This window comes from Heliangelus exortis, chromosome 2 (genome assembly GCF_036169615.1).
Source record: "Heliangelus exortis chromosome 2, bHelExo1.hap1, whole genome shotgun sequence".
Classification (NCBI taxonomy): Eukaryota; Metazoa; Chordata; class Aves; order Apodiformes; family Trochilidae; genus Heliangelus; species Heliangelus exortis.
This window is the reverse complement of record NC_092423.1, coordinates 28,660,468-28,673,412: the sequence shown is the minus strand read 5'-3', so window position 1 is coordinate 28,673,412 and position 12,945 is coordinate 28,660,468.

Here is a 12,945-nt window from a genome sequence, read left to right as displayed (position 1 = left end):
GTATCCTTTCCTATTCAAATTGCACTTAAATACACTTTGGAGCAAGCCTAGACTGTGGTTTTTTTGAGGAAGGGATCAGTAAATAGAGTCTCTGTTTCAAGAGGAATAAACGTCTTTGATTTCTCTCCGTATTGATGGGTTTCATTTAAGTTGTAATTGACAACTGAAGAAATGAGGATTTTTCTAATTTGTGGCAGGCTAAGAAGGTGCTTTGTAACAAGCCACCAGCCTCACATCCCAGAGAGCTCCGTTGCCTCCAGGGTGGTCAAGGATGAATCCACAATGGTGCAGGGAAGGAGAAAAATGGCTGTGGCACACTGAGCACAGGTTACAAGTGCTCAGCTGTAGTTTAAGTAGTTAAAGTACCCTAGTGAATAGAAAGAGATTCTTAAGTATATATATATGTATATGTATATATATATATATATATATATATATATATATATATATATCAGATATTGATAAATTCTAAGTTTTCTCCAGTGTATTTGGTATTCTTAATAATACCTTGGTTTAATAGCACAAGCCATAGTGTGGAAAATGGGAAAGTGGAGCTTGTGAAACTCTTAGTTTCTTCAACTTTTTAAAAGAGTATTTGTCAGCATTTCAGAAGACACATGCAGATTACTCAATCTGGTCCTTATTTTAGCTGACAACATTTAGCAGAAGAATATTTTATGAAATATAAATATATGTGTATACCTATGCATTCTCTTTAAATGTTAAAGTTTAAATGTAAAAACCAATTAAAAGGTGCAATATCAAAAAATAGAACCTATGACTGGTCTTTCAATCCATTTTTTCCTTCCTTTAAAATAATCTTTACTGTATTTATATTGTCCTCCTAGCTAAGGGTAAGAAAAAATATTCCTCTTAAAAAAAAAAAAAGGGGGGGGGGGGGGAGGGGGGGAAGGGTATAAAAATGCCAGAAGTCCTTGAGCTGTATATTCATAATCTGAAATGAAGTTAAAACTGCAGGCAGCTTTAATGATAATGTTAATTCCCCCTTCCTCCCCAGCCCATCTCTGCTAACCTTCAGATCCACTATTTCTTCTGGATATGGTTTGGCAGTCGCATCCCACTCAATATGAAGGCGTGTGAGAGAGAAAAATCAGTCTGCTAGCATTCTATATTGGACCCAATTTCTTACTCATCACATGGCACTAAGACTTCTTTTATCTGCAGGAATGCCAACTGATAGAGCAAATGACAGATGAAGCAGACACTTGCAACAATTTTAATTTAAGGTACTTTTTTTCCCATTGTGAAATGCCCTTTGGTACTGGGGGGGAAAAAAAAAAACCCAAAAAAGAAAAACAACAACAGCAAGTCACATTTTCAAAGACACACAAATAAGCTGGCATCCAAATTTCAAATTTATTTGTACCACTGCATGACACCTCCACATATATTTTTCCTAGATACACAAAGTGTTGAAAGCCACCGGTGGCTGACTTTTTAATGGAAAAGAAGAAATTGCCCTTAGATTCTTAGAGGCTTGGGTTGCTTTCACTAACTGAGAGATTTTTTTTTTTTTTGTGTCTGTGTCTTGTTCACCAATATGTTGAACACTGAGACTTATAGTGCAGCATAAGGAATACACACTTTTTTTAAAAGGTAATGAGACTGTAGTTCAATCATTTCTTGCCCTAAGTTGTTTTAAATTTATTCAAAAGATTTCCCCCTTAGCATTTTTTGGACTTCTGATCTTCTAAGAAATTGCATGTTTGCAAAGCTTCCATAGGCAGCTTCCATTTTAATTTTATTAGTAATATATTTCTTGTCACTTTTTGTAATTTTCTTGTGTAAAATCACAAAATAGAGTCACAAAATAATTTAGATTAATACCCCTGGAGATCATCTGATCTTAACTTCCTGCTTAAAACTGTCCTGCAGGCCTAATATCTCTGATGGTGGACCAAGACCTCATCCAATTGAGTTCTGAGTGTCTCCAATGATAGAAATTCTATTATATCTCTACAGCGGTGCCTAGGAATGGCTCTTCCTAGTGTCTAACTATGAAAATTCCCTTTCTGCAAATTATGTTTATTGTTTCTTCTCTGCTCCATAAGTTAAACTTATCATCTTGTAGTTCCTTAGACATGCCTTTCCAGAAAACAGGTATGATAGCCACCAGTCTCCAGTCCTCAGAGAGCTCCTACATATGTGAGTCCATTCACAAACTGCAGAAGAGTGTCTCTATGAAACTTGCTGGCTCCCTCAGCAGCCTCTGATATCATTCAGTCTGGTCCTGTGGATTTGTATCTCCCAATTTGTTTTGAGTCTTCAAATCCTCATTTTAACACAAAAAATATGTTTCTCAATGGAAAAATGGAGAGAGATCTGAAAGAAGCCTGGACAAGTTAAAGCACAGAAAAGGTGGCATCAAGTTCCTCATCCTTTTCTGGTCTTCTGTCATTCACTTTTCCCTCCATTCAGCAATGGGCCTTCAATTAATCTTCCTTTTTCTTCCAAGATAAAACCAGTTATTACTGCATTTTGCAGTAATATTATTATTGCAAATAATAAAATTATTATTGCAGTAATATTATTTGAGCTTTGGCTTTTCTAATTTTACTACTTCATGCCCAGGAAATGCTTTTATAACATTCTGAGTAGCCCAACATTTCTTCCCCTTTCTGTACACTTCCTTCTCATGTTCGAGCTCAGTCAGCTGACTTCCTGTGCTTGACTTTCTGCACAGTGGAATGCACAGCTCTTGCATTTTGACAAGACTGTTCCCCAAGGTCAACCAGCTCTCCTGGACCTCTTTACTCTTCAAAAGGGGTAGTCACACATATAATTAAGCCTACAGTCTTATTTGATTATTTAACTCCCTCGTATATCTCAGGATCTTAAACTCTACTGCCCCTTCTGCCGAGGTTACCCTTGATTGTCACATTCCTAACCAGTTCTTGTTTGTGAGTAGCAGCTTCACCAGGAAGGCATAACCTCACAACATCCTCACTGTCTGTATCCCAAAACTGACATAGTCCATAAATCTTGTGATTTCTTTGTGTCCTGAGATATCTTCATTTAAGTAGTTGTCAATGTGGTTCCAATTTTCCTTGACAAAGAGGACCTACAGTTACAAAGCTTCTTCCAGGTTTTTCAAAAAGGTTTTGCCACTTCTTAATCAAATAGTCTGCCACTCATCCATTGCAGTCCTCCAGTCATGGAGTCATATTAAAGGGTAAACTTTTGCTGTCTCCTTACTTTCTTCTGTCAATATAGAGCAAAAATTACTTACTTGCCTATTTTTTTTGTTTACCTTCCTTACCCCCTCAGAAAAACAACTCAGACTGGGACTTTCTTTAAATATCAAAATGTTTCAATGTTTGAAACCTTGCTATCTGGGAGGCAGGTTTCCTATGGTCGGAATACCCTGAGTTTGCAGCAGGATGCAGTCTAAATGTTCTGAATGCTGAAGATTCTTCAGTGAATTTATAGTCCTCCCCTAAAGGTCCTGTATGTAATTGTTGTGAGGCTTGGAAAGAATACAATGTCTTATGTCTGGGAATGACATGATGCTCATGAGTGAGCACAGTCATAATGGCAATATGGGAGCTGGGATACAGCATTACAGTTGTGTTCTTACACCAAGTTAGCCTGTACTATCTCAGGTTCCAGGCAACAAATTATGCTATACAGGTAAAGCTTTTGAGTTTTCTAAGGTAAGACTATATTATGCCTTGAAAAATAAAATCCTGTCTTATGTCAAGAAAACTCAAGTAAAGATATTATTCTGATATGTGGGAATTTGTTCTTCATTTTGGTGGAAGAACAAGAACAGGCTATGTTTCACAAAAAAAAAAAAAAAAAAAAAAAACACCAAAATGTTGGTTCTGTCTTGGAGGAGCCAAAATACTTTCATACATGAACTCACAGCAGAATAAGAAAATTTTGAAAGAACCAACAAGCAGTTTCATATTCCTGTGTTTCTATTCCACTTATCTATTCTTTTGGTCAAAGCTTTCACCTACCAGTTGCTGAACATCTAGAAAAACCTGAGAGATCTCTTGGGGTAGCAATAAGGTAGTTATTCAATTACCTTGCAAAAACTGGTGGCAGTGTAAGGGCAAGAGTTGATTGACTCTGAATTTGAACAAGTGTAAGATTCACTTCTGAACCTTGAAATATACAGACCTCAGAGATGATATTTCCAGTGGATTCTTGAACTCTTAAAACAGTCATGACAGCAGCATCCTTGTCTTTGTCTAAACTGAGTGGAAAATTTTACTTCTTTTTGAGCAGGCTCTCCTTTGTAGGGAATGACTTTCCTCTAAAATACTTCAAGTAAAATGTTCAATATTTCCTCAGCTTGCTAAAATTAGTGCAAGCTGGTTGCTAGCTATGAAGATAATAGCTTGGAAGATGTTTTTAAAAGAACATTTAAGTATGTGAATGCTTTCATTGAAGACAATGGGCCTATCACCATTCTTTAAGTTCGATATAGTTTTAGGTATCTTGCTGTAATGGGAGTTTTCTTTTTAGATCGAATTTCATGACTCAAATTTTTGTAAGTAATCAGAAGGTACTCAGCTACTACAGATAAAAATAGCAAGAGTTCTTTCTTCCTCTTCTGCAGAGGAAATAGCTCAATTAGCTATTTTTGTTTGCTTGTTTGTATGCATGAGAGAGTAGTTACCATCCATTCAGAAGTTAGAACTGTCCAAGACAGTGAGTCTAATGAACTTCAGCATCATCAAATGACACTGCTCACCATTTCAAGGCAGATTTTGATGTCCTAAAATTTATGGGTCGGTGAGTGTTGCTCAGGTTATTTTTGAGACTTACAGGATTTGAGGGACTCTGAAGATTCTGTTTGGAAAATCTTACTTTGTATTTCAACTGACACACATACACAGCCTTTATCTCCATGGGTTCAGTACACAGAAATACATGTTAACTGACTGAGCAAAGGAGCTAGTATCTGTTAAGGCAGGGCAAATAGGGTGGTTAAGACAGATAGGAAAACCAGGTTAAATTTATCTAGCATCAGTCAAATGAAGCTGGGATTCTGGATGTTACTCTGTTGATAAATAACTGCTCAGAAAAACAAATAGGCTAATCTAATGTTTTAAACTCAATGCTATGTCTTTGACCTAGGCATTCCATGTACTAGCTCTTTGGTGGCAGTGATGACTTATTCCAGCTTATTTCTGACTTTGAACTGAAATACATGTTGGATCAATCAGAAATACAGGCAACATCCAAGAAATTTTTGAGTATATAACAAAAGTTTTGGGGTTTTGTTTTTTTGGTTTTGTTTTTTTCTTTCTTGAAACCTAAACCAAAACTGAATATTGAGAAAACTAGGAGAGAAGCCCCTCAGAAGGTGCATAAGAGACCTTAGGGAGAATTGTTTCTGACCTGTGTGGTAGCCCATATCATTAAAAAATGAAACTAACAACCTACCAAAACAGTAAGGCAAACATACAAGAGAAAACTAATGCTTCGACATTGTAAGGATAGGAACAAACTACTCCACTATTCTTGTTCTTTTTCTATAACTGTTTGTCTGGCATATTGTCTGGAGCTCTTTAATTCACAAATATCTGGCAATAAAACTTGGAGATTACCTTTCATATTTTCATCACTATCAGCTTGTAAGTCTGTGAGCACTTTGCTTCCTCGTCTTTCCAAGAATAAATCTAAAGCTTTTTTAATTTTTTTGGAAAAGGCCACGGAATTGGATTTTATTTTTGTGTAACAACATGGATATTTAATCATTGCAAATGAGTTCCAGGTGTTGTGATCTTCACTGCTCAACTTAAGCGTATCTTTCTGGAATAAGTGCACTTCAGCAATTTAGTTACTGTGTATTGTATTGGTTTCTATGTAAATATGTTCTTTTTATCTCTAACCCTGCAATCAATTGGTGGTAGCATTTAAATATTCTGATTTTTTTGTGTTCTTCTATTTTTTTAAAATCAAAAATATCTCTCTTCTTCATTCAAAACTGCCTCGGTTGCTTATGGCACCAGTAAAAAGAGTTATGCTTTGTGTTTCTTTAGAATATTATTTAGTTTTTTCAACTGATTTATGAAGTTGTATAGTTTCAAAGAAGCTGTGAAATGATTTGAGAATATAAATCTAGAAAAAAATTAACATTCCTTTAAAATGAAAGTATTACAATTTTGGAAACTCTTCAGGGAGAGGATGTACATTGTGTTCTTTTTTAAATTGGCCTTAGTACTACTGAATAGAAGCCTTCATCCTTAGAATTATGTCTTAATTATGTCATCCTTTTTGTCTCAGAATCAGCTGCAGATTATTTTTTCTCAAGCAAATTTTTAAGAACTGTGTTGAGTAGCTTGTTTATTATATGACTCAGTATTTTTTTCTGCTCTGAATTTTAGCAGTTTTCTTTGGTCACTGGAAAAGACCTCAGCTCTGTGTTGCAGTCCAGCTGCTGTCTCACCATTTTGTACACCACAAACTCTACAAACAGGAGGTAAATCCTGAAAAGGAGCAATGGTCTGAAGGAACTGATAGACTTCTGGTGAAGAATAGAGGATCTGTGGTATTTGGGTTTTGTTTGTTTGTCTGTTTATTTTTCCAAAACTCTCTTCCAGATGCAAATTACATTTTGACCACCATAAGGAGCATTTTAGCTCATAACAAATTAGATAACAAACTTCAGCCCAGCATTTTTCTTAGGAAGGAAAACATTACATCACCTCTTTGGGTGAGCAGGTTTCTTTCTGATGTACTTTGCCTACTGCTCGAGGCAGTGAGGAGAAATTATGCCAAAGTCATTCCATTTCCTTACTTCATTTGGTCTTTTCACAGCTTTTTGTCACTAGTGTCACATATCGAATGCTGCTGAGGAAGGGGAACACTATTTCCATGGATCATGTAATAAAAGCAGGGACAGTCTCCCTAAGGAGACAGTGGACATGTCCTCTCTTGCATTTGTAATTAGTCAAAAACAGTCTGGGAAAGACAAGAAAAGGACCTGTGAAACAAAGTACTTGGGTTTTGCCCTGAGCTTCTGTCAGATCAGTAGTACAAATAGGACAAGTTTGATAGGGAGTATAATAAAAACAGGACTCTGTTCAGTGACGGTTCCTTGGGACACTCAGATGCTCAAGCAATTTACCTTTGAAGCCTCTGTGTCTCATGGGAGAGGGTTTGGCTTTGGTTTGTTTTTTGATAGGTTGGGTTTTTTTGCTGAGTTGTTTTTGGGGTCCTTTTGGGTTGTTTTGTTTTGGGTTTTTTTGTGGTTTTTTTTTTGAGGGCAAGGGGTAATAAAGGCAGCTTTTCTCTCAGTGCATAATTAGAAGTTTGACTGGTCACATCACGGGCTCAGGGAGAGGACAGCCACCAACACTGTGGGATGGTGGTGACTGCCAGTGTCGATGTGGCTGTGATAAGGGAGACAGTCACACTCAGCCAGGCGGTGTTTATAAATGTGTTTTCTGGCATTCCAGAAGAATGGGCTGATCTGTTCACCTTACGTTATGTTACAAGTAGCAAATAAGTTTGTATTAGATTTCTCTGTTGTTTGGTAGTTGTGGGTTTGTGGTTTGTTTTTTGTTTGGTTGGTTTTTTTTAAATACGTCAATGCTTTAGAGATTTTGTTGCTCAATTTAATCTAACTATTATTGAATTTTCAGTTTCCAAATCTGATTTACATTCTTTCTCAAACTTTTTCTTCAACACATTTAGAACACAAGAAAAACACATTTTCACTCATCTCTGTCTTACTGTAGAACATAATGTACTTTTGATCTTGATTTGTTATTTTTCTTGCCTTAGAAAAATGAGCATTTTGTTCTTGTTTTTCTTTCAGTGTTTTTGGGTTTGATTGTTTTTGAGAAGGGGGGTTGGGTTGCTTTTTGGGGTTTTTGTTCTTCTTTTTTACCTTTTTGTATTTATATCTGCCTGTAAATAGCATATTTTTGTTCTCGTGACTTAAAACACATCATATTGTGATAACTTTTTTTCGTTTTTTCTGTTATCTTCTGTGTGTGCATTTAAAGGGGCATGAAAAGTGACAACTGGACCATCCTGTGAAAGTGAAGGTTTCTGGCAATACATAAAGCACATACTTATAAGCAATAATAGAAAGCCTCCTATAATTGCATGTAATTTGAGAGTTAATTGTTGGGTTATTTCTAAGGTTCTTCCCTTAATATCTTGCTTGTGGACATCAGCATCAGATCTACACATGATGACCACGTTGACTGAGGCAAACTAACATACTTTACTCATTTATAACAATATCTTACCTGCCAAAAGGAATTTGTTTTTTTTCATGCCAGCCAACTCATCTTAATTCATCTGGTTTAATTTCTTTCAGCAATTCAGGAAAGGATAATTGATTACTGAATCTTTAAAAATTCCCTGTTCTGCTACTTTTAATAGACAATTTCCACCTTGACATTTTTTATATTCAAGAAACTAGTTCTAGTTCTAATATGAATACTCTGTTGCTGGCTGACAGTATAGTTTTGTTTTGTTTTTTTTTTTTAAAGAACTTTGAAAAATTTTTTCTGGCTTTTACTAGAGAGCAAGAAATGTCTATAAAGAATCATAGAATGGTTTGGGTTAGAAAGGACTTTAAAGATCATCTAAATCCAGACCTCCTGCACGAGCAGGGACACCTTCTTCTTGACCAGGTTGCTCAAGGCCCCATCGAACCTGGCCTTGAAAACTTCCAAGCAAGGGGCATCCACAGCTTCTCTCAGCAGCTTGTTCCAATGTCTCACCACCCTCACAGAGAAAGAATTTCTTCCTAATTTTTAATCAAAATCTACCCTCTTTCAGTTTGAAACTGTTCCCCCCTGTCTTCTATGTGTCTTCATTGCACTTTGATACATGCACTCAGAGAGCCAGCTGTTCAACCTACTATATAAGACTAGAAAGTGGTAAGAAATTGTAAGAGAAATCAGCTGGTATATTTATAGAGAAAAATATGGAGCTACTGGTGGATAATAAATTGACAACACTGATAAAAGGATCTTAGTATTTTACCATCAAACAAAAGTAGAATACAATACTAACTAGACTGGCTTTAAGGTCACTATCTTTCTTAGTTGGCTTTGCAATCTAACTAAACCTCTCACATTCCTAAATTCTTCAGTACATTGCATTATCCATCTAAATTATTTCTCTATGAATAGAAGATAAAGTAGTGTTTACCAGTAGCTGATTAGAAAGATTCTTAAAGCCTTTTACTCCTTCACCTATTACACCCTTGGTTAAAATAAGCATAGAGAACTTATGCAGTTATATATGTTTAGAATGAAACCATTCTCAAACATTACTTTAATTTTTCAATGTAGCAAATTTTAATGATTTCTAGTACCTGTTCTTGGTGGATTTTTAGTAGATTCTACTATATTAACATTTATCTTTTCTTTTAGAGCATTTATAACAACACATTGCACACTTCAGCTTCTAAAATAGTTTTGAACATGTATGACTGCTCTTTTCCAATTCCACAGGTGTACCATACATTTTTATGTACTAAGGATGAATGTATTCATTTCATCACTAGGGACTGAGGGACTGCTTTACTGTATTTATCACTTTGTAGCTGTATCAACTGTTTTGGGGTTTTTTTGACTTTTTTTCCTGCTTTCTACATCAATAGAACAATTAGCCCAATTTTTTTTTTTTGCTTCCTTTTTTTGTTTGGGTTTTGTTTTTTTGGTTTTTTTTTTGGATGGTAGCCAAAGAGGACTGACTCTGACTGTCTATTTTTCTTTGAGTCAAGCACATTTGATATGCAAAGTGCTACACAGAAAAGAGCTTCTTACTGAGAACTTAAGAATCCTTAGGTTTCAGGATGTAGGTATAGATCGTCCCAGTTCAGGGTGAGATTTGTCATTCTACTAAGAACAACAGCTAAACTAAGATGACAGCTGCTACTTAGCAGGTCAGAAGGAAGAAACATTTCTGAACCTATGGTTTTGTACTTAAAGTGGTTGAATCATAAGTATCCTGAACACACAGAGTTAAACATTTCCTGAAGTCATCAGAAAGATGAACATTTTTACCTAGGGGTGAGTGGGTTCCTTGGTTTGAAATGAGCATAAGAAAGAGCACTTTCTCAGTCTGCACACTAGATATTTTCCACTGGACATACAGACTTCCTGTAGAATTAAATTAGTAGAAGTAATGGATTCCTTGTGCACATAGGTCATACTGTAGCCTAGTAAGCTCTATTGTAGTCTGCTTTACTTCAGGAATTTACTGACTGGACTCAAATTTCTGAGAGCAGAGGTGTACTCCGTGGGGGTATCTTTTCTTGGTTCCCAAAAAGATGGTAAGAACTTGCCAATAGACAGTACAATTGAGTCTATTATCTGCTACAGAAGGTAAACTAATAGAAAAAGATAACATCACTATCTTGAGTGTGAGGGTGCAAGTTCTCTGGACACACAGAAGTCTATGAATGTGTCAGCACAGTAAGCACCATTTTCATACAGTTCAGTTCCACATCTTATGCCAGTGAAACTGCTGCTAGAGTTGGTTAAATGTAATATAAACCAGCAGAGGAAACTCCTTTAAGAAAGATATCACTTAAGCTGTTTGTCTGTGGAGAATTTTGGAGATCTTGTGTTGCCATCAACACAGGGCAAGGGAGTTTTCTTTTTGGAAAGGAAAACTGCTCTCCTGAGATTTCTCTTGTGATGTGCTGAACTATAGATAGACTTCAATGAAAATTTCAGTCACAAGATTTCTAGCTGAACTATGGTAGTTCCAAGAAAGTTAATTATACTACAAAACTGTACCTGAAAGTTATGGTGTTCTCATTGTGAAAGTGCTATATATGTGTCTTTCTACTCACGTAGCACAAAAATGTGGCAGACCAGAAACCTCATGGACATAACAGTGGCTGTGCTAAAGATTCTGATAACATTTGGCAAATTTTATACTTCCAGAGCAGGCACAATAGGTATTGGTGCTACTTCAAATTAAGCTATTGGTCTTGGGTGCAAACCAGCCACTAATAATTGAATTCTAAGCATGTCAAACCCCATGTGAATATTGGCACAGAAGACATAGAAATGGAATTAAAATTGAGCTTTTAAAATAACCAAAAATCCCTCTCTAAACTCTTGAAGAAAAAAAATAAAATTATGCTATCTCACTAGATGAGGAATAGAAGAAAAAGCTAATTTTATTATTTTTTTAATCTGTAAATACTGTTCTGAAGACATGTTCACAGTCACTGGGAACTTTATCAGAACTTGCTTCTCTATAAAACCTAAGAAAATTAGTTTGAAAATGAATGAATAAAGAACAATTGAGTACTTATGTAATGTGATACATATAACTGTTGCTAGAGGCAATTCCTTTCCTAAAACTAAACTAAATACCTCTGCAAGTGTTTTAGTTTAGAAGTATAGTTTCACCCAACATTTCAGACATCTAAGAATGCATCTAAACATTTGTTTACTCAGCTTTGTATGATTCTATGGTTTAATCAAGATTTAAGTGAAATTTAAACTTAAACACTTAAAACAAGTATCTAACAACAACCATCTGTATCTGTATGCAACAATTTGTCATGCTGACAATATTTTTGTGGAGCTGGGTACTATTCAGCAGTGGGGTGCCTGTACAGGACTGGGAGATATGATTAACAGAACCCATCTTGTAACAATTAAAAGGCACACCTTAAAAGCAAAAATTTAATTTAGTTTTCATCAGACTTTGACACAAAATTCAACTTAATTTTTTTGCACTCCCTGTATGTTTTGGTTGTGATCGCCTAATGGTCGACATTTGGTGGCTCAAAAGAAACCTGAAGTACTCAAATCCCAAAATACATGCACTATATGAAAATTCAGTTTCAAAAAGACCTATTCTTTTCTTCCATACCTTTTAAACTTGTCACTTGTGCATATACAGCTTATATCACCACTTGTGCAAAAATTATTTTGAGTTAGAAACTTAACAACAAGCTACCAGTAAAGTTTTTTTTTTTGGTTGGTTTTATTTCTTTTAGTTCTTTTTGTTCATACACTTCTGGAATATTTTTTTCACTGTCACAGAAAATGAATACAGGTACCTTTTTGTTCTTACAGGTTTTGTGACTTACAAAGCAGAAGAGTTGCTGCCTGTGCTGTTATTTTGCCTTTATTTCATGATCTTTGGTCTTTCAACCTTTACTCTTTTGCAAATCAAGTTTCCTCTAGTGCAAGCAGCCCCTGAAGCATCCACTTTGGCTACATTGAGCTTACACAGGTTTCTTGAGGGTGTTCACCCTGTGGTTTCACAGATTCTGGTACAGGAAGCAATTCAGCAAACTCTTTTCACTGGAAGGGTCAAATGCCCTCTGCTTAGAAAAAGGCAACTGACCTAACACACATTACCATCCAAGTGGAAATAACTCCTTGGGCCTACTGCTCTGTAACTTTTATGATCTTTGTTATAGTATTAAATATGTTGTCTGATCTTCTGCTGGTCCTTTATATTTTTTACAACACTAGTCCTTTCAATGTGTGCTTTACATGAACAAGGTTGAAATTTTCATTTAATATCTAGTCAGAGTTTATACTTAATTATGAATAGATATGTCTACTGCATTCAATGTTCTTTCTCTCATTCCCAATGCATTGGGGAAAAGAGGTAGGGTCAGGTACGTGTGCATTTCCAATAAACAAGCTTGGCAGTCATAATCTTGAAGTTACCATTTAAGCTATGTGAATGATAACATACCCAAATTTGAAAATAAAAGCAGTTGCTTTCAAATCATCACCTTTATATCCTTGAAGTAGAAAAGAATAAAGCTTAAGTTTTTTTCCAGAAAGGTATATGTACATTTTGCCTCTGCTAGAGGCAGGAACAGAACTTCTAGAAGTTCATAACTATTGCTTAATCACTATGCTTTTCAGTGAATAAATACTGCTCATCGATAAAACCTCAGGCAGACGGTCAATAAATGGTTGAATATTAGGTAAAATTACAATTAATGTCTTGATA